The sequence below is a fragment of the Hyla sarda genome, chromosome 1, assembly GCF_029499605.1.
Source record: "Hyla sarda isolate aHylSar1 chromosome 1, aHylSar1.hap1, whole genome shotgun sequence".
Lineage (NCBI taxonomy): Eukaryota > Metazoa > Chordata > Amphibia > Anura > Hylidae > Hyla > Hyla sarda.
The window spans coordinates 263918194-263942016 of NC_079189.1; the positions used below are offsets into that span (position 1 = coordinate 263918194).

Here is a 23823-nt window from a genome sequence, read left to right on the forward strand (position 1 = left end):
TTCACACGCGGGGACTTATATGGACATTTATCAACGGGTTTAGTCAGGTTTTCTTAACTATAATTGTCGCAACTGCGACTACGCAATTTTTCGTGAAACATTTTGACTGGAAAGCGAGAAAAGCAAGTTTTCCAAAAATTAACTACGTAGTAATAATTTTAAAATGGACTACGGGTAGTCAGGTATTTATTAACTGCGACAGTCGCAACTGCGAAAAAGGGTTAAAAATTTACTAAATTTACTCGAGCTCAAACTTGGAGCAGAAAAAGCTACTACCAAAGTAAAAAAGGAAAAATTGCTTACGTGAAAGAAAATTATCAACAGGCTGAAACCAGTTGATAAATAAGTCACACACAAGCAAAAAAAAAAGTAAGGAAAAAAAAAAAAATATGTAAGCAAACTGTTACGCCGAGCGCTCCGGGTCCCTGCTCCTCCCCGGTGCGCTCGCGGCATTCCCCTCTCTGCAGCGCCCTGGTCAGACCCGCTGACCGGGAGCGCTGCACTGACACTGCCGACGGGGATGCAATTCGCATAGCGGGACACGCCCACTCGCGGATCTCATCCCAATCCACTTACTTGTCCCGGTCCCCGGCTGTCACGCCCTGGCGCGCGCGGCTCCGCTCCCTAGGGCGCGCGCGCCAGCTCTCTAAGATTTAAAGGGCCAGTGCACCAATGATTGGTGCCTGGCCCAATAAGTCTAATTAGCTCCCACCTGCTCCACGCCTTTATAACCTCACTTCCCCTTCCCAGCTTTGCCGGATCTTGTTGCCATTGTGCCCATGAAAGCGTTCCTTGTATGTCCCAAGCCAGTGTTCCAGACCTCCTGCCGTTGCCCCTGACTACGATCCTTGCTGCCTGCCCTGACCTCCTGCTACGTCCGACCTTGCTCTTGCCTAATCCCTTGTACCGCGCCTATCTCAGCAGTCAGTCGGGTTTGAGTCGCTATCGGGTGGAACGACCTGGGGGTTACCTGCCGCAGCAAGTCCATCCCGCTTTGCGGCGGGCTCTGGTGAATACCAGTAACCCCTTAGACTCCGTTCCCCTGGTACGGCCCACGTCATCACCCCACTGACACAGAGGATCCACCACCAGTATCCTCCCAGTACCCGGATCCTGACAGTAGATCCGGCCATGGATCCCGCTGAGGTGCCACTGCCAAGTCTCGCTGACCTATCCACGGTGGTCGCCCAGCAATCCCAACAGATCGCCCAACAAGGACAGCAGCTGTCGCAGTTGACCGCCATGCATCAGCAACTTCTGCCACAGCTACAGCAGCAACCATCTCCTCCGCCAGCTCCTGCACCTCCTCCGCAGCAAGTGGCCGCTCCTAACCTCCGCTTGTCCCTGCCGGACAAATATGATGGGGACTCTAAACTCTGCTGTGGTTTCCTGTCTCAATGTTCCCTACATTTAGAGATGTTGTCTGTGGAGATTTCCCACAGAACGGTCAAAGGTGGCTTTCGTGGTTAGTCTCCTTTCTGGGAAGGCCTTGTCATGGGCCACACCGCTCTGGGACCGCAACGATCCTGTCACTGCCACTGTTCAGTCCTTCTTCGCTGAGGTTCGTAGTGTCTTCGAGGAACCAGCCCGAGCCTCTTCTGCCGAAACTGCCTTGTTGAACCTTGTCCAAGGAGATTCTTCTATGGGCGAATATGCCATCCAATTTCGTACCTTCACCTCCGAATTATCTTGGAACAATGAGGCCCTCTGCGCGACCTTCAAAAAAGGCTTATCCAGTAACATCAAGGATGTGCTGGCCGCACGAGAAATTCCTGCCAACCTGCATGAACTTATCCATTTGGCAACCCGCATTGACATGCGTTTTTCTGAAAGACACCAGGAGCTCCGCCAGGAAAAGGACCTTGATCTCTGGGCACCTCTCTCCCAGTATCCTTTGCAATCTACCCCTGTGCCTCCCGCCAAGGAGGCTATGCAAGTGGATCTGTCTCGCCTGACCCATGAAGAGAGGACTCGCCGCAGAGATAAAAATGTATGTCTGTACTGCGCTAGTACCGAACATTTCCTAGTGGATTGCCCTATTCGTCCTCCGCGTCTGGGAAACACACGCACCCAGCTCACGTGGGAGGGGCGTCTGTTGGTGTGAAGTCTGCTTCTCCACGTCTCACTGTTCCAGTGCGGATTTCTCCTTCTGCCAACTCCTCCTTCTCAGCTGTGGCCTTCTTCGACTCTGGTTCTGCGGGAAATTTTATTTTGGCCTCTTTTGTTAATAGGTTCAGCATCCCAGTGACCCGTCTCGTCAAGCCGCTCTACATTTCTTCTGTCAACAGAGTAAAATTGGACTGCACTGTGCGTTACCGCACAGAACCCCTTCTTATGAGCATTGGACTGCATCACAAAAAAATAGAATTTTTTGTTCTGCCCAACTGCACCTCTGAAGTCCTCCTCGGTCTGCCATGGCTCCAACGTCATTCTCCTACCCTTGACTGGACCACCAGGGAGATCAAGAATTGGGGTCCTTCTTGTCACAAACGATGCCTCACATCTGCTCCCACTTGTCTAACTCCTGAGGTTCCACCCATACCGGCTCCTCCCAAGGCATACCAGGATATTTTCGGCAAAAAGCAAGTTGGGATTTTGCCTCCTCATAGCCCCCTTCCTGGTAACACTCTGCCCCGTGGCAAGCTTCACCCTCTGCCCCCCTCCCCATTCCCACTTCTTCTGGATTGCCTGCCATTGATGAAGTTACCCAGGACTTCTCTGTCATCCGGAAGGAAACTCAAGAATCGCTCCCAATGGCCTCGTCTCATGTGAAGGGACAAGCAGACAAAAAGAGGGGGAGACATAAGGGGGGGGTACTGTTACGCCGAGCACTCCGGGTCCCTGCTCCTCCCCGGAGCTCTCGCGGTGTTCCCCTCTCTGCAGCGCCCCGGTCAGACCCGCTGACCGGGAGCGCTGCACTGACACTGCCGACGGGGATGCGATTCGCATAGAGGGATGCGATTCGCACATCCTGGCGCACGCGGCTCCGCTCCCTAGGGCGCGTGCACGCCAGCTCTCTAAGATTTAAAGGGCCAGTGCACCAATGATTGGTGCCTGGCCCAATCAGTCTAATTAGCTCCCACCTGCTCCACGCCTTTATAACCTCACTTCCCCTTCCCAGCATTGCCGGATCTTGTTGCCATTGTGCCAGTGAAAGCGTTCCTTGTATGTCCCAAGCCAGTGTTCCAGACCTCCTGCCGTTGCCCCTGACTACAATCCTTGCTGCCTTCCCTGACCTCCTGCTACGTCCGACCTTGCTCTTGCCTAATCCCTTGTACCGCGCCTATCTCAGAAGTCAGTCGGGGTTGAGTCGCTATCGGGTGGAACGACCTGGGGGTTACCTGCCGCAGCAAGTCCATCCCGCTTTGCGGCGGGCTCTGGTGAATATCAGTAACCCCTTAGACTCCGTTCCCCTGGTACGGCCCACGTCATCACCCAACTGACACAGAGGATCCACCACCAGTATCCTCCCAGTACCCGGATCCTGACACAAACATTGATAAATGTCCCTCTTAGTCTCCACAGATATTCCGGGCTACATATATATCTACATACAATATTATGAGGTCTGATGTACATCTATCAGGCGAGGATGCACAACGGAATCTGTACAGTACAGATTGATCTGAGGTTAATAATCTTCGTGGAATAAGACACATCACTTGAAACACCATTATATGGGAATCTGATGTTATTTATAATTCTTCTATTGTACAGCCCTATATATATGTCAGAATAAGGAAAATGTTTGGCTACATATATTCAATTCATAACTATGCATGGTCACACATATCTTCCAGATCATCAATTTCCATATATAGTACTACATTCTATAATATGTGTTATTGTCATATGTTGGACTCACACCAATAGATGTCACTCAGTGTCTATTTTTCACTCCCACATCGTAGTATTTTACAATCGGACATTGATTCCAATATTATCTCCCAATTATATGACAGTCATTGGGACATATATAGTCACACAATTATAGATAATACTTATCATTACATTTGAGCATCCCTCTCTCACATTATAATGATAATAATATTGCTTGTACCCTGAAAATTCTTATACGTCTTTCATGCCTGTCCATGTGTGCATTGACAAATAGATATATATATTAATGTACATTACATTGACAAATAGATATATATATATATTAATGTACACCACCCATATTACATTTAAGTATGATTTTGTGCCCTCATGAATCCATATACTTCATTCCTAGACGCATCGATTGGAGACACAGCACACTGGATCCTTCCAACTCATCTTCATCACATCTATACTCCCTTCTGTAGTGACAACTTGGCCAGGTGTTATCGGTAAGTATGGTAAGTATGTACATATATTTTTTCTTCTTTATACTTTATGGCAGTAACTGTTCTTAAATAAACGCAGAGAAGGTAAATCCTTCATTTAATCCATTAGGACTCAATGTTTTGAGCCGCTGAATCCATCTTGCTTCCTCACAGAATAGTTTTCTATCCAGATTTCCACGTCTGGGGCCCAATGTCATCTTGATTAGTCCCCAAAATTTTAGGGTTTGAATGTCCCCTTTATGGATCATTCGAACATGCCTTGCCAGTGGGGTATCGGCTCCAGTGCGGACAGTACTGAGATGTTGGGAGATCCTTCTCCTGAACTGTTGTGTGGTTTTACCCACATAAAGCTTACTACATCCGCACTGGGCCACATATATCACTCCCGACGTCTGGCAATTGATGAAATCTCTGATGACATATTTTTTAATGTCCATTGGATTTATAAATTCCTTCATCCTCGGTAGGAAATTGCAAAATCAGCAATTTCCACAGGGATGGGACCCTTTTATTGTGGACTTGAGCCATGTTCCCTCCGATTTTGAACCAGATGTTCTCGGATATTTTTCCCTCTCCCATATGTAATAGAGGGAAAAGGTGTAATCACGTCTTTCAGGTCATTATCTGCTTGTAATATAGGCCAAAATTGGCGTAAAATGTTCATGACCTGATGACTATTTTCGTCATATGTGCCAATGCACCGTACTGTCTTATTTGTGATCCCCGGTGTCTGTCTATTTTTCAACAATTCCTGTCTCGGGGTATCACGAGCCCTAGCGAAGGCTCTATGCAGAACCTTCTTGAGATAACCTCTACTGATGAATCTCCTATATAACGTCCTGCATTCCCGTAGGAATGCTTCATCTGTAGAGCTATTCCTCTTAGCACGTAGGTATTGTCCTACGGGAATGCCTCTCTTGAGGGGGCCAGGATGGTAACTGCCCCACTCAAGGAAGCTGTTAGTGGACGTAGGCTTCCTATAGATGCACGTTTGGACGCTACCTCCGGGCTGCAGTGAAATTGGTAAATCAATTGATAGTGGTTTGGGGAATTTCAGAGGTGAAAAACGTCCCTATTGTATTATTGTTTAGTGTAGTTACAAATTGCTGAAAAAGTGCCTCAGTGCCATCCCAAAATAATAAAACATCATCAATAAATCGTGCCCAAAATAAAATATGTGAAGTGTACTGGTGGTGAGTGTCGGTGAATACAATCGTGTCTTCCCACCACCCAAGAAATACATTTGCCAAATTTGGTGCACATGCAGTGCCCATTGCTGTGCCTTTGTGCTGTAAATAAAAGTGACCATCAAATATAAAGTAATTATGTGTGAGTAAGAAACGAAGAAGTGACAAAATAAATTTGTTGTGCTCAGTGAATTGTGTCCCTCTCGTGTTTAAAAAGTGTTCAACCGCCCTCAAACCCAATTCGTGTTTTATATTAGTATACAAGGCCTCAACATCGAGGCTCGCAACATATGTATTGGGCTGGAACGAAATTTCCTGCAGCCTTGATACAGCGTCCCCTGTATCCCTAACATAAGACGGTAACTCTTGGACGAAGGGGGTTAACATCTGGTTGACATACTGACTGATGCCCTCTGTGAGATTTTCATTTCCCGATATAATGGGACGTCCTGGGATAGGTACTTTTCTTTTATGAATTTTAGGCAACGCATACATTGTCACTATAGTAGGCTTAAGATTAAGCATATACCTAAATTCATCTTCAGTAATCAATCCATTGCTTTTTGCTTCCAAAAGCAACACTCTCAGTTCATTTAAATATCTTTCCGTAGGATTCGACTTGAGACGCTGGTATGTGGTTTCGTCCCGAATTAATCGCTGAACCATATAAAGGTACTCTTCCTTATTCAAAATTACTATGTTGCCCCCCTTATCGGAGGGCTTAATAATTATTTCTTGATTTTCTTCCAACTCATGCAACGCTTGACTCTCCTCACAGGTAAGATTGTTGTTTTTCCTTTTTCTAGGTCTAAGGAAGGTAGCGCAGTAGTGATGTGCGTGCGTTCCACGCTACAATACATGTGCGTTCCAGCTGCCGGAACTATATTCGAGATCGGAAACAGCCATTAAATGGTTTAAACCTAGAGTTATACGTCCAAAGGTTTATGCATAACAATCGCCATATGGAGGTATGGACATGTAAAACAGAAATATTAAATGGATGGACAGTAAATAGAGTTACTTTATTACATAATAGATGATAATTTATCAGATATATATAGATTATGAAGGGCTGAATGAAAGAAGTATGTCATATAGCTGCTGCTGGTGAAGCATGTGCATCAGATGCTAAATATAGGCATAGGATACATTAGCGGACTTGCAAAAAATATATGTATATATATATTACCACTCACAAGTAGTCCTAGATAACAGGATGAATTATAGAGTGGGTTTCAAGAAAAGGGACTGTTCAAAAAATATATACATTAAAGCATAGGTACAATTAGGAGTTTCAGTGTGGCTATATGAATATCAACTCATTAGACATAGAGTGTAAATGCAAGACTATGGGGCAATATAAGAGGACTAACGAATGAAGGAGGTGAAACAGAGACATTCATTTAGGCCTCTTGGGGCTACCGTCCCCAGTCTATATATCCACTGGGTTTCTTTTTGTAGAAGCCTTTGATCAAGGTTTCCCCCTCTGATGTTAGGGCGAACCACTTCAAAGGACCTGAAAAGAAAGTGCTCTACGAGTCGATGCATGTGTCAAGCACATATGTTTGGATACCGGTTTGTCTCTTTTGTGGTCAATGTCGCCAATATGCTCAAGGATAGACGTAGCTCCCAAGGGCATTGACATATGTATATCACCCCATGTGTCTTACAATTCGCAAAGTCCCAATTGGTGTAAACACGACCATCATGTGGGCCTGTGAGGTATTTGGTGACCTTGATGTATTCACAGCCCTTGCAGGACCCACATCGGTATGTGCCCGTAATCTTTCGATCCAGCCATGTACCTTTTACGTGCGGGGGTGAGAGATGACTATGAATCAATCTCTCATCTAAATTTCTGCCGCATCTGTATGTAATCTGAGGACGTTCACCTACCAAATCGGATATAGAGGTATCAGATGTAAGGATAGGCCAGAATTGGGTGATAATTTGGCGAATGGACTTTGCTGCTATATTGTAGGTGCCAATAATTCTAAGACAGTTGTCCTTCTTTTTTGGTTTAGGTACTAGTAAGGTACCTCGGTCCCTTTGATTTGCTTCGTTAAAGGCTTTTTTGAGAATCCTGTCCGGATAACCTCATTCTTGGAATCTTTGTCTTAATTTATTAGACTCAGATTTAAAGGTTTCATTACTAGAACAATTTCTTCTCATACGAAGATATTGAGCCTTTGGAATGCCACGTTTCAAAGGGACCGGGTGGTGACTTTCCCACTTTAGAAAACTGTTGCCTGCAGTAGGTTTTCTATAAACGCAGGTCTCTAAATGACCAACGGAGTTTCTGTCCAGAACTACATCGAGAAAGCATAGGGAGTTTTTTTGAATTTCATAGGTGAAATGCAGGCCCAGGTCATTGACGTTGAGTTCCTGTACAAATTATATAAATTCATCCCTTTGACCAGTCCAGATAATCAGCACATCGTCAATGTACCTACCCCAAAAGGATATTGACGATTGATATTTTTCGAAACTGTCACTGAAAACCACAGATCTCTCCCACCAGCCCAGATATATATTTGCATAGGTGGGTGCTGCGGGACTGCCCATGGCAGTCCCTCTGAGCTGGTGGAAGATTTCCGTGTTGAAGATGAAATTATTCTTAGTCAGGACAAAAGTTTAGTAGTTTTAAGATGAAATTGTTATGTGCTCTCATATGTATGCTTCGACTGGACAAAAAGGAATTCACGGCCTCCATGCCTTTCTCATGTGGGATTGAGCTATACAGGGCCTCAACATCAATAGAGCAAAGCCATGCTCCTTCATGAAGGGTTACACCCTCCAACTTCAATAGCAGGTCTGTGGTGTTCCTAATATACGAGGGGAGAGTTAGTACAAAGGGACATAGGATTTGATCCAGATATACCCCTGCGTTTTGAGTAAGGTTATTGATGCCTGAGACTATTGGATGACATTTTAGGGGGGTAAGGCCTTTGTGTATTTTAGGGAGGCCATAAAAGGTGGCAAGAGTAGGATGCAACGGATAGATGAAATCATATTCTTTTTTATCAATAAGGTTGGACCTCAATGCCTCATCAACCAGATCTTTAAGTTCTTTCTGGAACATAAGTGTGGGATCTCTCTCCAAAACTCGATACCCTGTTCTGTCCCTAAGGGCATTTTTGCACATGGTCACATAATCAGAGTAGTCCAAGATGACCAAATTGCCGCCCTTATCAGACGATTTTATCACTATTGTTTTGTCTTTTTCAAGGACACCCAGAGCATGTAGCTCTTCTTTTGTCAAATTTGTGACCGGGTGATGATCCGTTCTAATGATGTCCTCTATGGCCTTGGTCACCATCCTAAGAAAGGTACCAATGCTGTCCTCATCACTTATGGGAGGCATTCTCGTACTGTGTAGATAACATGAGGAGAATGGGCCTCCCCCTAGTTCTCTGTCATATTTCTTCCAAAAGGGAAACTAGGACCTGTGCTTCAGTAAATTCTTCACGGGTAAGCCCATGTTCCATGCCCAGTCTCTGATCACGCATTTTAAAGAACCTTTTTCATTTAAGTGATCTGGCAAATAAATGGAGATCTCGTACCCAACTTAGAGAGTGTAGGGCCCGGCACCGTTGTTGAGGCCACCCTGTTAAGGAGGTGGGTCCCTCAAAAGGCAGGGACAGAGGGAGGGGTACGTTAGACGATTAGAGAGCACTAAACCTTTTCCTTTGGCTATTATTAACATCCTATAGCCACAGTATGTCTGACAACTAGGACGCATTGACCATCTTATAGCCACAACAACCCCTGCTACTCTGCTCTATACATATGCATTGTTAATATCTTGTCATCCTGGAGTATATCTCTGGGCTCTATATACCAGTTTTTGTGTTAGTAAGACACTTTTGTGCACGATTTTTTGACTTTCGATTTTTGACTGTTTTCATCAGGTTTTTTTATTAATGTAAAATAAAGGCTACGTTTTAATAATTATCATTAGTAGATCAGGAGGAATTATTTTTCGGTGAATTCTTGTCTTAGAATCCTCATGTCATTATGTTGTCACCCTGACCACAGTTATTGTGTGATCTGGGATCGGTGAAATATTTCACTTTGCAGTGGTCAGGAATTTATCAAGTGCAAAAGTCGCACATAAGCGAAAAAAGTTGCAAACCCCTTTCAAAAAGTCGCAAGTGTAAGCTAGGTCAGACCTGGCTTACAAACTTGCTTTTGACAGCATTTTTAAAAAGTCACACAAAAAGATGCAACTTTTTGCGCAGCTCAGCTCCCCGACACCTGCTCATGTCTGCTACCTGTCCGCAAGCTGTTGGGACTACAAGTCCCAGCATGTCCTCACTGTAAGGGCATGCTGGGAGTTGTAGTTCTGCAGTAGCTAGCAGGTGGATGGTAGATGCGGGCAGGTGGCCAGGGAGCAGAGCTTTACAAAAAGTCACACGAAAAGTCGCAAGTGCAACTTTTAGTGCGACTTTTTGTAAAGCTCAGCTCCCTGGCCACCCGCCCGCATCTACCACCCATCTGCTATCTACTGCAGGACTACAACTCCCAGCATGCCCTTACAGTGAGGACATACTGGGAGTTGTAGTCTTAACAGCTTGCGGGCAGCTGGCCGGGGTGCGTAGCCGGCCGACAGGAATATGAAATTACAGCACTGTATTTTCATATTTCCCGGGTAGACCTGTGATTGGTCCAGACCTATTGGCCAACCACAGCTGCCAGAGGAAAACATGAAGTTACAGTAGTTTTCTTGTGACCCGCCCACACCGCACTACTACAACTCCCAGCATGTCCTTACTGTGGCGGTGGGTACCGGGGTAATAATTGGGGGTTAGCACTAGCTGTTTTTGGAGCTAACTCTAAGCTCCGGCTTAGTAATCGATTCCGTCTATAGGACAGCTTCGCTTCCACTACTAAGCCTGTAAAGTAAAGCAGTCCACCGAATCTGAAGTAGTCCACAGGTTACACGGATCTGAAATGAGAAGGAAAAAAAATTGGGTTAGTACATTTAGGGTGAAAAAAGTGGTAAAAAAAATGTAATAAACACACTCATTTTATATATATATATATATATATATATATATATATATATATATATATATATATCGCACATTGTTTTTTCACAGCTGCGACTTGAGGTGGGATTACAAATTGGTGTTCTGAAGTAATTTATTGGTTTTTGCTTATGTGTGCTAAAAAATGGTATTCAAAAGTGATTTATTTTGCTTATGTGAGCCAAATTTATCAACCTCCTGTGATAGTATGATACATATGTCACACATAAGCAAAACCAAAAGCAAGAAAAAAATTACAACAGAACTCGCTTACTAAAGCAACAATGATAAATGTCCTTCTATGTATTTTGCAGGTATCATGCAGTCTGCACACAGACTAAGGTAAAGCACATTCAAGTGCTTGTGTGTCTTTAACCTCTTCAGGACACAGGGCCTATGCATACGACCTGCATCCTGAGTCCTTAACTCCTTCAGGACGAAGGGCGTACCTGTACGCCCTTCACCCGGTCCTTAAAATGGGGTCACACCGTGACCCCGCATCACACCGGGTTGGTCCCGTCTGCTAACGATAGCCGGGACCCTGGGCTAATAGCATGCGGCACCGATCGTTGTGCCACGCGCTATTAACCCTTTAGACCCGGTGATCAAAGTTGATCGCCGCGTCTAAAAAGGAAAGTAGAGATATAGAAAGGTGGGCAGCACTGATAGATGTATGCTGGTGCTGCAGGTAAACCCGGTCACAGGTCCAATAAATCCAACGAAGAGAACAGCAGCACTCAATTCCGTGAAAAAATGTGTGGCTTTATTCAACCAAACATACAGGAGGCAACGTTTCAGCTGTCTCACACAGCCTTTGTCGCCTCCTGTATGTTTGGTTGAATAAAGCCACACATTTTTTCACGGAATTGAGTGCTGTTGTTCTCTTCATTAAAAAGGAAAGTAAACGCTTCCCGGCAGCTCTGTCGGGCTGATCGGGACAGTGGTATAGATAGTTTGTCAGCACTTCGTCGTAGAGGTGGTGCTCGTGGATAAGATAGTCAATAGAATAAGAAATGGATCCCGGCACTCACCAGATGATGCAATAAGTTCAGTTTTATTTGTAGAAATACATCTTTTGGTATAGGACGCATTTCGGCAATGTATGCCTTCCTCTGCTGTCTAACCTAAACCACTGTAAGTGACAATTTAAAAGCACGAGGAGGCACCCATAAAGTGACGTCATTCACCGGTCGGCACACCGGGAGTGACGTCAGGTAGTCATAGCAACTCATGTGAATACACAGTAAAGCAGCAGTGAAGAAAACCAACAGTAATAATATGCAATATATATATTATCATCTAGGTCAGTACTGTGCGTACTCCTTAGAGTATCATCTGGGGATCGCTAAGCAGAAAAGGTAAAGTCTATGAGCGGTGGTGCCGTGAAGCGCTCTTCTGGCAAGGGAGAGTTAGTGACGTGGCCGCCGGTTGTCCTGTCTCTGAAGCGGAGCCCCGTGGTGAGACAGTCGTCGGGAAAAGATTGCAGCAATGTCTTTTGGTTGTATAAAGTTCCAAGGAGGAGTGTCGAGTTGTGGCAGACTCATCATGCTTGAAAGGAGAACATCGTAGAAGCGCTGCAAGTACCTGGAAGCGGGCCCACTCGTGATATACATCTCCCGATGGCTTGGTTAGTGGTAGTGTCCGATTGCGCTGTAAGCTCTATATTTGCAAGGACTATGCCCACTTTAAGATCCATCTGGGGTGTATACGGGAGTGATGCCCGTAAAGGGTAGCGAATCCCCTGAGTGCACAAGGGAAAATGAATAGTATGCTGGTAGACGATCGGAGGATGCACAGATAAAGCGGGATCCCAGCAGGGAACGTGTATTGCTACATTTTCAGCAGATAATCGAGCATTTGTAATATTGTAACATGAAGGTAAATATTGAGGAGCAAAAAACAAAGGTCCAATATCACAGGAATAGATAGTGTTCGATCAATGTGTGAAGGCAAAAATAACCAGATAGACATACCCATCTTGTAGGCCGTATGACATACCCCCACCCCCTTTAAACTGGGGGGGACTGCTTCAGGCTGATCGGGACATCGCGATGTCCCGATCAGCTAGGACGTGAGCGGAGACCCCCTTACCTTGCTCCGTCGCGTCCGATTGGCGTTTGATTGCTCCAAGCCTTAGCTACAGGCTTGAGCAATTGAGCCCCTGTCTCGCTGATCCATGCATAGCTATGGCTTTGCAGGGATCAGGGTAAAATATCAGTGTGTGCAGTGTTATAGCCCCCTATGGGAGCTATAGCACTGCAAAAAAAAAAAGTGAAAAAAAGAAGTTAACAAAGGTCATTTAACCCCTTCCCTAATAAAAGTTTGAATCACCCCCCTTTTCCCATAAAAAAAAGAAACTGTGTAAATAAAAATAAACATATGTGGTATTTCCGCGTGCAGAAATGTTCAAACTATAAAAATAGATCGTTAATTAAACCGCAGGTCAATGGCGTACGCGCGAAAAAATTCCAAAGTCCAAAATATAGTATTTTTTGGTATTTAAAAAGCGATCAAAAAGTCTGATCAATACAAAAATGGTACCGATAAAAACTTCAGAACATGGCGCAAAAAATGAGTCCTCATACCGGCCTGTATGCCAAAAAGTAAAAAAGTTATAGGGGTCAGAAGATGAGAATTTTTAACATGTACATTTTTACCTCCAGCTGTTGTATAACTACATCTCCCAGCATGCCATTCGGCGATCACTAAACTGTGTTCCTCTAGATCTTGCAAAACTACAACTCCAAGCATGCCCACACATCAGTTTGCTGTCTGGGAATGCTGGGATTTGTAGTTTTGCAACATCTGGAGGGACACAGTTTGGAGATTACTGTGCGGTGGTTTCTAAACTGTGGCCCCCTAAATCTTGCAAAACTACAACTCCCAGCATGCACGAACAGCAAACGGCTGTCTCACCATGCTGGGAGTTGTAGTTGTGTACCTCCAGCTGCTGTATAACTACATCTCCCAGCATGCCATTCGGCGATCAGTACATGCTGGGAGTTGTAGTTTTGCAACAGCTGGAGGAGGCACACTGGTTGGAAAATACTGAGTTAGGTAACAGAACCTAACTGAAGGTATTCCAACCAGTGTGCCTCCAGCTGTTGCAGAAGTACAACTCGCAGGATGCACGGTCTGTCAGTGCATGCTGGTAGTTGTAGTTTTGCAACACATTGAGGTTTTTCCCCCATGTGAATATACAGGGTACATTTACACAGGCGGGTTTACAGGGAGTATCTTGCTTCAAGTTTATCTACGGCAAATTTTCAGCCGCAGCGCAAACTCCTAGCGGGAAACTCACCGTAAACCCGCCCGTGTGAATGTACCCCAAAAACGCTACACTACATTAACACAAAATAAAGGGTAAAACACTACATATACACCCCCTTACACTGTCCCCCCTCCAATAAAAATTAAAAACGTATCGTACGGCAGTGTTTCAAAACGGAGCCTCCAGTTGTTGCAAAACAACAACTCCCAGCATTTCCGGACAGCCACTGACTGTCCAGACATGCTGGCAGTTTAGCAACAGCTGGAGGCACCCTTTTTGGGAACCACTGGCGCAATATACCTCTATGTCCACCCCTATGCAATCCCTAATTTAGTCCTCAAATGCGAATGGCATTCTCTTACTTCGGAGCCTTGTCGTATTTTAAGGAAACAGTTTAGGGCCACATATTGCATATTTCCGTATTCATATTTTTTCTGAGTAAGAACATACCCCATATGTGGATGTAACGTGCTCTGCGGGCGAACTACAATGCTCAGAAGAGAAGGAGGGGGGGGGGGGGGGGGTCCACAGTTCTGGCACCATGGGGGGCTTTGTAAACGCACAACCAAATTCTCTCTCCAAAAGCTCAATGGCACTCCTTCTCTTCTGAGCATTGTAGTTCGCCAGCTGAGCACTTGACGTCCACACATGGAGTATTTCCATACTCAGAAGAGATGGGGTTACAAATTTTGGGGGGCATTTTCTCCTATTACCCCTTGTAAAAATGTAAATTTTGGGAAGGAAAAATGCATTTTAGTGAAAAAAAATTCATTTACACATCCAACTTTAACGAAAAGTTGTCAAACACCTGTGGGGTATTAAGGCTCACTGTACCGCTTGTTACGTTCCTTGAGGGGTGTAGTTTCCAAAATAGTATGCTATGTGGGTTGTTTTTTTTTTGCTGTTCTGGCACCATAGGGGCTTCCTAAATGTGACATGCCCCCCAAAAACCATTTAAACAAAATTTGCTTTCCAAAAGCCAAATGTGACTCCCTCTCTTCTGAGCATTGTAGTGCGCCAGCAGAGCACTTCACGTCCACACATGGGGTATTTCCATACTCAGAAGAGATGGGGTTACAAACTTTGGGGGACATTTTCTCCTATTACCCCTTGTAAAAATGTAAAATTTGGGGAAAAACCAGCATTTTAGTGAAAAATAAATACATTTTATTTACACATCCAACTGTAACAAAAAGTCGTCAAACACCTGTGGGGTGTTAAGGTTCACTGGACCCCTTGTTATGTTCCTTGAGGGGTGTAGTTTCCAAAATATGGGGGGGGGACGCCAAGAAAAACGCCAATTCTGCCACATGAACGCTACGGCCAGATGTTTGCTGTAAATCAATGAGAAATCGCAAAAATCTTTTTCCACTTGATGTTTTTCAGTTTATCATTTTTCTAATCCTTTTGGTGTTTTTTTTTCACTCTTTTTTAGCTCCTTGGCAGTTTTGCAAAGTCGCAGCATGTTTTTTCCTTGAAATCGTGGCTTTTTTCTCCCATAGAAGCCTAAAACGACATGTTGGTTTTTAACTTTGGCGTTTTTGAAGGCAGTTTTTATTCTTTTTTGATGGAGATAACTTTTTTTAAAATAAAATTTCTTAGGGTACCAGATAATTTTTTTTTTTTATAACATTTCTTAGGGTACCATAAAAAAAATAAAAATAAATAAAAAGATACAGTAGTGAAGGAAAAAATTGTATATAACGAAATGTATCTTTTTTTTATAACATTATTCAAATTTTTATTGATTTTTAAAACAGGGATCAATTTATGTGTGCGGACAGGGCACTAAAATTGTAGCCGGCAATATTAAAAATGTGTAAGTGTGTTTTTCACTTTTTTTTTCTTTTTTTTTTGTATTACTACTACTTTCAGCATGGAACACACTGTTTCATGATGGGGGTAGTAGTACCTGTACTAATTGACAGATCGCCCGGGTTCCGTTGCGATCCTTCTGTATAATTTATAGATGCGGCCGGCCGCTCTTCTATGGTCCCCTGCACTGCCGTTTATATATACCTATTCATATTTCCCGCAGAGAGCTGTGATTGGCCAGATGATTCCAGCCAATCACAACTCTCTGTGGGAAATATAAATAGGTGTATATATACGTCAGTGCAGGGGACCATAGAAGAGCGGCCGGCCACATCTATACATTATACAGGAGGATCACAGCGGGTGTCAGGAGTGACATCCGCTGTGATCTTTCCGTGACTGCAGGTACTACTGCTCCCAACATGGAGCAGAGTGTGCTCCATGTTGGGAATAGTAGTACCTGCAATTAAGGACATATCACAGCGGGTATCACTACTGACTGTTCCATGATGGGAGTAGGAGTACCTGTACTAATAGACATATCGCCCCGGGTGTCAGTTGTGACACCTGATGCAATCATCCTATCTATTGCAGAGATATGGAGCGGCTATATACAGCGCTCGCATCTCTGCACTATACTCCGGCCAGTGATGTGAATGGAACTGCAACCATCCGGGCCAGTCCCCACTCTGGGTGGAAGAGACGAATGAGTGATGTTCTATTCACATCACTGGCTGGAGTATAGTGCAGAGATGTGAGCGCTGTATAGAGCCGCTCTGCGTCTCTGCTATATTATGGACGATCGCATCAGGTGTCACAAATGACACCCGGGCCGATATGTCTATTAGTACAGGTAGTAGTACTACCTAAAAAATGTAAACAAAATAGAGGAAAAAAAAGTGAAACACACACACTTTATTAAAAATTAATTACAATTTGGTTGGAAAAAAATGTATTTAACGAAATTTATATTTTTTATATCACTACTGCATCCTTTTTTTTGGTACCCAACTATTTTGGGTACCAAAAAAAACACCAAAGGGGCCAAAAATGCAATTTCTACTCAAACTCAAAAAACGCAAGAAAAAAATGCCAGGAAAATGCCTTGGGTTTTTTTTCTGGTGTTTTTTTCTGGCGTTTTTTGGGCCAAAAAAAAGAAAAAAAGAAAAAACAAGTAGAAACTTAGCCTGAGGCTAAGTTTCCACTTTGTTTTTTTTTCTGGTAGTTTTTGGAAAACTACCACTGCGGTTTTTGAGCCAAAGACAGAAGTGGATCCATAAGGGAGGAGAAGTGCAAGTCCTTCCTTTATATGTCCAGTTCCTTTTGAATAAATTTCTGGCTTTGGCTCCAGAAACTGCAGTGGTAGATCTCCAAAAACTGCCAGAAAAAAAAACTAAAACAAATGGAAACTTAGCCTAAATGTGAAAAACCCAAAAAACCATTTCAGAAAAACTCACTCTCAAAAATGTCCCGCCCCGGCCTGTGCGCAGGGGGGAAGGGAAGCCTGCGTGCGCACTGCGCACATAGCGTACTCCTCTACACCCATGTACACTCCTCTACACCCCTCTGTCACCCATGTACACTCCTCTACACCCCTCTGTCACCCATGTACACTTCTCTACACCCCTCTGTCACCCATGTACACTTCTCTACACCCCTCTGTCACCCATGTACACTTCTCTACACCCCTCTGTCACCCATGTACACTCCTCTACACCCCTCTGTACACTCCTCTACACCCCTCTGTACACTCCTCTACACCTCTCTGTCACCCATGTACACTTCTCTACACCCCTCTGTCACCCATGTACACTCCTTTACACCCCTCAGTTACCCATGTACACCCATCTGTCACCCATGGACACTCCTCTACACCCCTCTGTCACCCATGTACACTCCTCTATACCCCTCTGTAAACTCCTCTACACCCCTCTGTCACCCATGTACACTTCTCTACACCCCTCTGTCACCCATGTACACTCCTCTACATCCCTCTGTCACCCATGTACACTCCTTTACACCCCTCTGTCACCCATGTACACTTCTCTACACCCCTCTGTCACCCATGTACACCCCTCTGTCACCCATGTACACTCCTCTACACCCCTCTGTAAACTCCTCTACATCCCTCTGTCACCCATGTACACTTCTCTACACCCCTCTGTCATCCATGTAAACTCCTCTACATCCCTCTGTCACCCATGTACACTCCTCTACACTCCTCTTTCATCCATGTACAGTCCTCTACACCCCTCTGTCACCCATGTACACTTCTCTACACCCCTCTGTACACCTCTCTACACCCCTCTGTCACCCATGTACACTCTTCTACACCCCTCTTTCACCCATGTACACTTCTCTACACCCCTCTGTCACCCATGTACACTCCTCTACACCCTTCTGTACACTCCTCTACACCCCTCTTTCATCCATGTCCACTCCTCTACACCCCTCTGTCACCCATGTCCACCCTCCTGTCACCCATGTCCACCCCCCTGTCACCTCTGTCCACCCCCTGTCACCCTTGTTCACCCTCCTGTCATCCCTGTCACCCATTTCCACCCCCCCTGTCACCCCTGTCCACCCCCCTGTCACCAATGTACACCCCTCTGTCACCCATGTACATGTGGTGTCCCAGTACAGGTACATTGTGTCAAGGTATTTTAGGCCCTGTCAGATTGAGACCTCCAATGTCCTGGGGGCTCCCCTGCAGGGACTCAACCATTTCTAATGTGTATTTGCACTGTTATAACTTAATAATCTGTTATTAGGTATCTTTAGCTTTAAGTATGTTACCTAGCAACCTCATGCTCAGTCAGGGTATGGAGGACTGAGGGCTAGACTAAACTTTTGTGTAAGGTGTTATAATATGTTCTTAATTGTATGTAACTTTATTGTAAATCCTAAAGGGGATACAGACAACTCTATGATCCACAGCTGCCTGGCCAATGAGCTTTAGTTTAGTCTTCCCTGATAAGGGGTGGAATTTCCTGTGTAGTTCAGTTCAGAGGTGGAGTTCAGAAGGGTTCAGAGTTCAGGTGTGGAGAGAAGCGGAGTGGAGGGGAGTGCATGAGTTCAGAGTGAAGAAACAGTAACTCATTTCAGTTCAGAGTACAGAGTGGAGAAATATCAAGCCTTTACTTCAGCCTTGATCAGACAATTCCTAAAGGACAATTCAGTAAGTGACTTTAATCTCAAGCCTAATATAGCGCAGACCTAAAACTACTAGTCCGGCCGTAAGAGCCAAGCATATATGCAATATCAAGTCCAGGCACTACAAGCTGTGTGGTCCTCTAGAGACTGTCTGTTAAACCGTTGGGAGACTTTGGTTGAGCGCTGTGAAGATTGTACCACCTATCTTCAAGTTAGTAAAGCCTCCGTTAAACTGCAATCTAGTGTGGAGTCAATTCTTTCCTTGCTAGCCTGTGGGGAGACGGAGTTCCCCGGACCTGTAGTACCCCGGGAGATACCAAGACTACAGTGGCGTCACGTGACATTAAGGGTTAATACCATCCGACCCTGGGTTCATAACCCCCCCAAGAACCAAGTAACTAACCCCAGCGTAGCGGTGGCTGCGGACCATACCCGTGGCCACCACAGCGTTTTTGGCGTCCACGAACAGGATACAGGTGTACGCCTTAACTATTCAGCCACTAAATCAAGTCCTTCCCCCAAGTCTGAACTGTGTACGGGACTGTGTTATTGAAAGAAATTTGTCTAAGAAGGTGCAAATACAAGTGGTGGGGAAGGTGAAGTTTATTGCATTCTCTGAAGTCAAAGAACCGCCATGTGTAAAGGAAAGACAGAAATGATGCTTCCCGATACCTGAAAGAGTTAAAGATCCTCTGGAAAAGAGCGCCAAGGACTCCCACCAAAGTCTTCATCCCGCCCCTGGGCGAGGAAATAGTGTGGTTGTGTCCAGAGCCAAATGGAACGGAAGAAGTCCAGCCCCTGTTGCCAAGGGGGCGGATGAAGTGAATACGCTGCTGTGCAACTTCCGGTCCCAGGCGCAGCCGATGACGCACTTCCGGCTGGTGGCCATTTTGGCGAAGACCTTCATAAAAGGAGAGACACACAGCGGCCTCTTCAGTCTACGAGAAGTACTACAGAGGAGAGAAAAGATGGCGGAGAGAAAGAGCGACACATGTGCCGAGAGTTCCAAGGTGGAGTCCGAGGGTTGGAAGATTGCCGCGGCGGCATTGGAGATGTTCCGGGAGCTGGCGGAGAAGTTGCAGCGACTGTCCCTCGTGGCCGACAAGGCCTACTGCCAAGTGCCGTTGCCGGAGGATGACGGCGAGTGGGCCGCAACGCCGCCTGGGAGTTCCAGAGACCCGTCGCCTGTAAGGTTGTCGCCCCATATCGCACCTGGGGCTCGTGGGCAGAAATCCCGACGGAGTCGGACGTGAGTACACCAGCGGAAGCTGATTTCTCCACTCCCTCTTCTAATAGTCCCGAAGCCAGCCACGAGGCAAAGGTCCCGCCACCTCCACAGGCCACGGCCGCCCAAGACCAGCCCCTCAGTCGGCCGAGCGCCCGCCATCACCCCTGCTTCCTAGATGGTTGTTCGGGGATGAGCCCGCCATCATCAAATACATGTGGGACAATATCCTCCCATTGCCTGGGAAATTCCTGCCTCCCATCCCTCCGGCCTGGTCAGAAAAAGCCCAAAGAGACGCCAAAGTGGCTGCCATACTAGAGCATCTTTTCTCTTTATTCTCTTCCCCCTAACCAACAGGTGCTGTTACTCATGGGGCAACTGCAGGGACCTGCACGTGAAGAAGTTCGCACCTGGCCCACTTCTGAGAGGACTACAGTAGAGCAGATCTTCGAGGGATTGCACCAGGTATTTGAGTCCCACTCCCCCTCAGAGGTCCGCCTCCGACTATATGAGAGGCGACAAAAGCCAGGTGAGACACTACGGGCATACGCAGTAGCCTTACAAAATGCCCTGGAGGCAGTTCAAAAATTAGACAGCATAACCCCCGATCAGGGTAATAAACTTTTGCTGGACAGATTTATTGAAGGGGTCCAAAATAAATGGGACAAGGCCCAGTTAAAGATGTTGGCTGTACAGAACCCCAATATGTCTTTCTCTGCGTTTAAGCGTCTAGCCCTTCAAGTTATAGAGCAGGGGGCAGACCCTGAGAAAAGTCCTGACCCTAGATCAGAGCCCATGGGTGCGGCGGCTAACTCTACGCCAATTTTACCAACAACCCCCACACCCATGGCTGACACTCCAATCCCCGCCACAATTTCTGAAATCCAAGGGATCAAGCAGGACATTGCCCAGCTCACTCAAATGGTAAAGGAGCTAGCTACTCAAGCCACTATGGTCGATAGAGAGCCTCCAGTGACTAAGAGACCTACCCCTGCTCCTCCTTCCCGTTCCAGTGGCTCTCACCCGGTCCCTTCTAATCGGCCTTTTTGTGAGTATTGCAACAAACCTGGGCATTGGAAGATGCAGTGCTGGGCTTTAAACGGGCATTCCCTGAGGTCGAGGGCCGGCCCTCAGGAAAACGAATCACAGGTCCAGCAAAAGAGCAACCCCACTCAGGACAATCATTGTACATTGCATCCTGCCCCTATGTAAATGTTACTATAGATGGTATCCAGCTGCAGGCACTGAATGACACAGGCTCGCAGGTGTCTACCATCTCTAAGGGCCTATTTTATAAATATTGGAATGTTGATTCATTGTGTGAGCCAGACGGTATGGATTTTAGTGTCATGGCAGGAGACGGGAAACCAATTCCCAGACATGGGTACTGGGAGCCCACTATTCAGTTGAGAGGTCACACACTTAGGGGGCAAGGAATAATTGTTACCGATGTGACGGTACCAGGGGCCACATAGTTCATTCTAGGGATGAACATCATGAGACATTGCTTCACTGATATTGTAGATGCTTTGCATGCCTCTCTCCCTTACATGTCTCCTTCCAGACAAAGGACTGCGCAGCACCATCTCAAAATTCTGCGGGCGGAGCAGAAGTTCGTGAACCAAAAAGGAGAGATCTGTAAAGTCCGGATCCAGGACATGAGGTCAGTGACCCTACAGCCAAATACGTAAACAATTTTATGGTGTCGAGCGCGTCCTGGCATAAGGAATCAAGATTATCAGGCTTTGTTAGAACCTCTACAGTCTGAAGATTTTCCCTTGGTTCGAGCTGCCAGAAGTCTAGTGACAGTAGTAAATGGACGAGTCCCAGTTCACTTAGTCAATTTGTCCGGTGTAGCCACTGTATTGCCAAAATACACCCCAGTGGCCCGTCTCTTCTTCCTGGACTCCAGTGATATTCTGTCCTCACGTAAGGTGGCTCAACAACAGACTGCTCAAACTACACCGGGCCATACCGAAGTTTCTCCAGAACATTGGTGGCGCCAGCTACAAGTAGGAGGCTCCCTTACCCCACCGGAACAAGTCGAAGGGGTCATTGAAGTGGCGAAGAGGTGTCAAGATGCCTTCAGCAAACATCCAACCGGATTGAGGAATAACTCACTGCGTTGGGTTCTGCAGCATACTTCTCCACGTTGGATTTGACCAGCGGGTACTGGCAAGTGCCCATGGTCGTAGAAGATGGAGAAAAGACAGCCTTTGTAACCCCCATGGGTCTGTTTGAATTCAAGAGCATGCCCTTTGGGCTATGCAATGCTCCGGCTACCTTCTAACGGCTGATGGAACGATGCCTAGGGCACCTTAACTTTCAGAGTGTCCTACTCTATCTTGATGATGTGATCGTGTACTCCAAGTCTTACCAGAAACATTTGACTCACCTGTCTGATGTATTTCAAGTATTGATCCAACATGGTTTAAAAGTTAAGCCCTCCAAGTGTCACTTACTCAAGCCACAAGTACATTACCTGGGCCATGTCGTCAGCGCTGAAGGGGTTCAACCTGACCCGGCTAAAGTGGAAGTCGTCAAGAACTGGCCTACCCCACGCACTGTCAAGGATATCAGGAGCTTCCTAGGATTTGCGGGGTATTATCGCCGCTTTATCCCTCATTTTGCCCAAATTGCTGAGCCATTGACTTCCCTTCTGCGAGGCACCGCAAAGGAAAACTATAATGGGAAGCTACCTGTAAAATGAGCCAAGGAGCAAGAAGTGGCCTTCCAAGCTCTGAAACACCTATTAACAGAACCCCCCATCCTGGCCTACCCGGACTATACTCAACCCTTCTGGTTATACACCGATGCCAGTTTCGAAGGATTAGGGGCGGTTTTATCCCAGATGCAAGGAAGACAAGAACGAGTGATAGCTTATGCCAGCCGGAACCTGCGAGGAGCTGAAAGGAACGATTCCAATTACAGTTCATTCAAGTTGGAGCTCCTAGCCCTCGTCTGGGCGGTAACCGAGAAATTCAAAGATTACTTGGCAACAACCTCGTTCACTGTTTACACTGATAACAACCCCCTGGCCCACCTGAACACCGCCAGGCAAGGTGCTCTTGAACAAAGGTGGGCCTCCAGGCTAGCCAATTAGGACTTCTCTATTAAATATCGAAGTGGCAAATCCAATGTCAATGCGGATGTGCTATCCCGAATGACTCCCGGCGAAGATCCCCCGGTGGAGGACAGATGGGAAGAGGTGGAGATGCCCCCATTCTATCAGAGGTTCGTGAACCAAGATGTGGCAACCACCCTCGAGGGGAGGGAGTCTAGGTCTAAAACAGTCCAGGAGGACTTGTATACCTGGAGGACCTTACAAGAAGAAAGTCAGACCATGGGGGATCTGTTAGAGTACTTGTTGACCAGAAGGGTACCTCCCCGTTTACGCCGGAGTCAGAGTGACTATGAATTGAAGCGTCTGTGGCGCCAGAGAAAAAGGCTATTTGTGCACAAGGGAATGGTGTACAGGAACTTCTTGGACCCAGTGTCTGGCAAAAGGCTACATCAGATCCTGATTCCTCGTAGAGATGCTGCAATGGTTCTGAATGCCTACCACGATCATTCAGGACACTTTGGGGTTCACAAGACGGAAGCCACCGTCCGACACCGGTTCTACTGGATTGGAATGAGAAGTGATGTTGAAAAATGGTGCATTGAGTGCGCAGTTTGCAGTATCACCAAGAATGGCCGCAAGGATGCCCGAGCACCCCTCCATTCCATCCAGAGTGAGAGGCCTAACCAATTGGTCGCATTGGATCATGTCAAGCTATTGCCTACCCGGTCCAGGTATTCGTATGCCCTCACC

The 23823-nt window shown here is 46.1% G+C and overlaps 1 long non-coding RNA gene across 1 annotated transcript in view; it reads left to right on the top strand.

Moving 5' to 3' along the window:
* LOC130368261 (uncharacterized) overlaps nt 1-23823 on the top strand; it is a 64328-nt gene that overhangs the window by 23159 nt on the left and 17346 nt on the right. Inside the window, exons 3-5 of the long non-coding RNA XR_008892389.1 lie at nt 4235-4340; nt 6127-6187; nt 6322-6483. This is a non-coding gene — a long non-coding RNA (uncharacterized LOC130368261). The remainder of the gene's footprint in view (nt 1-4234; nt 4341-6126; nt 6188-6321; nt 6484-23823) is intronic.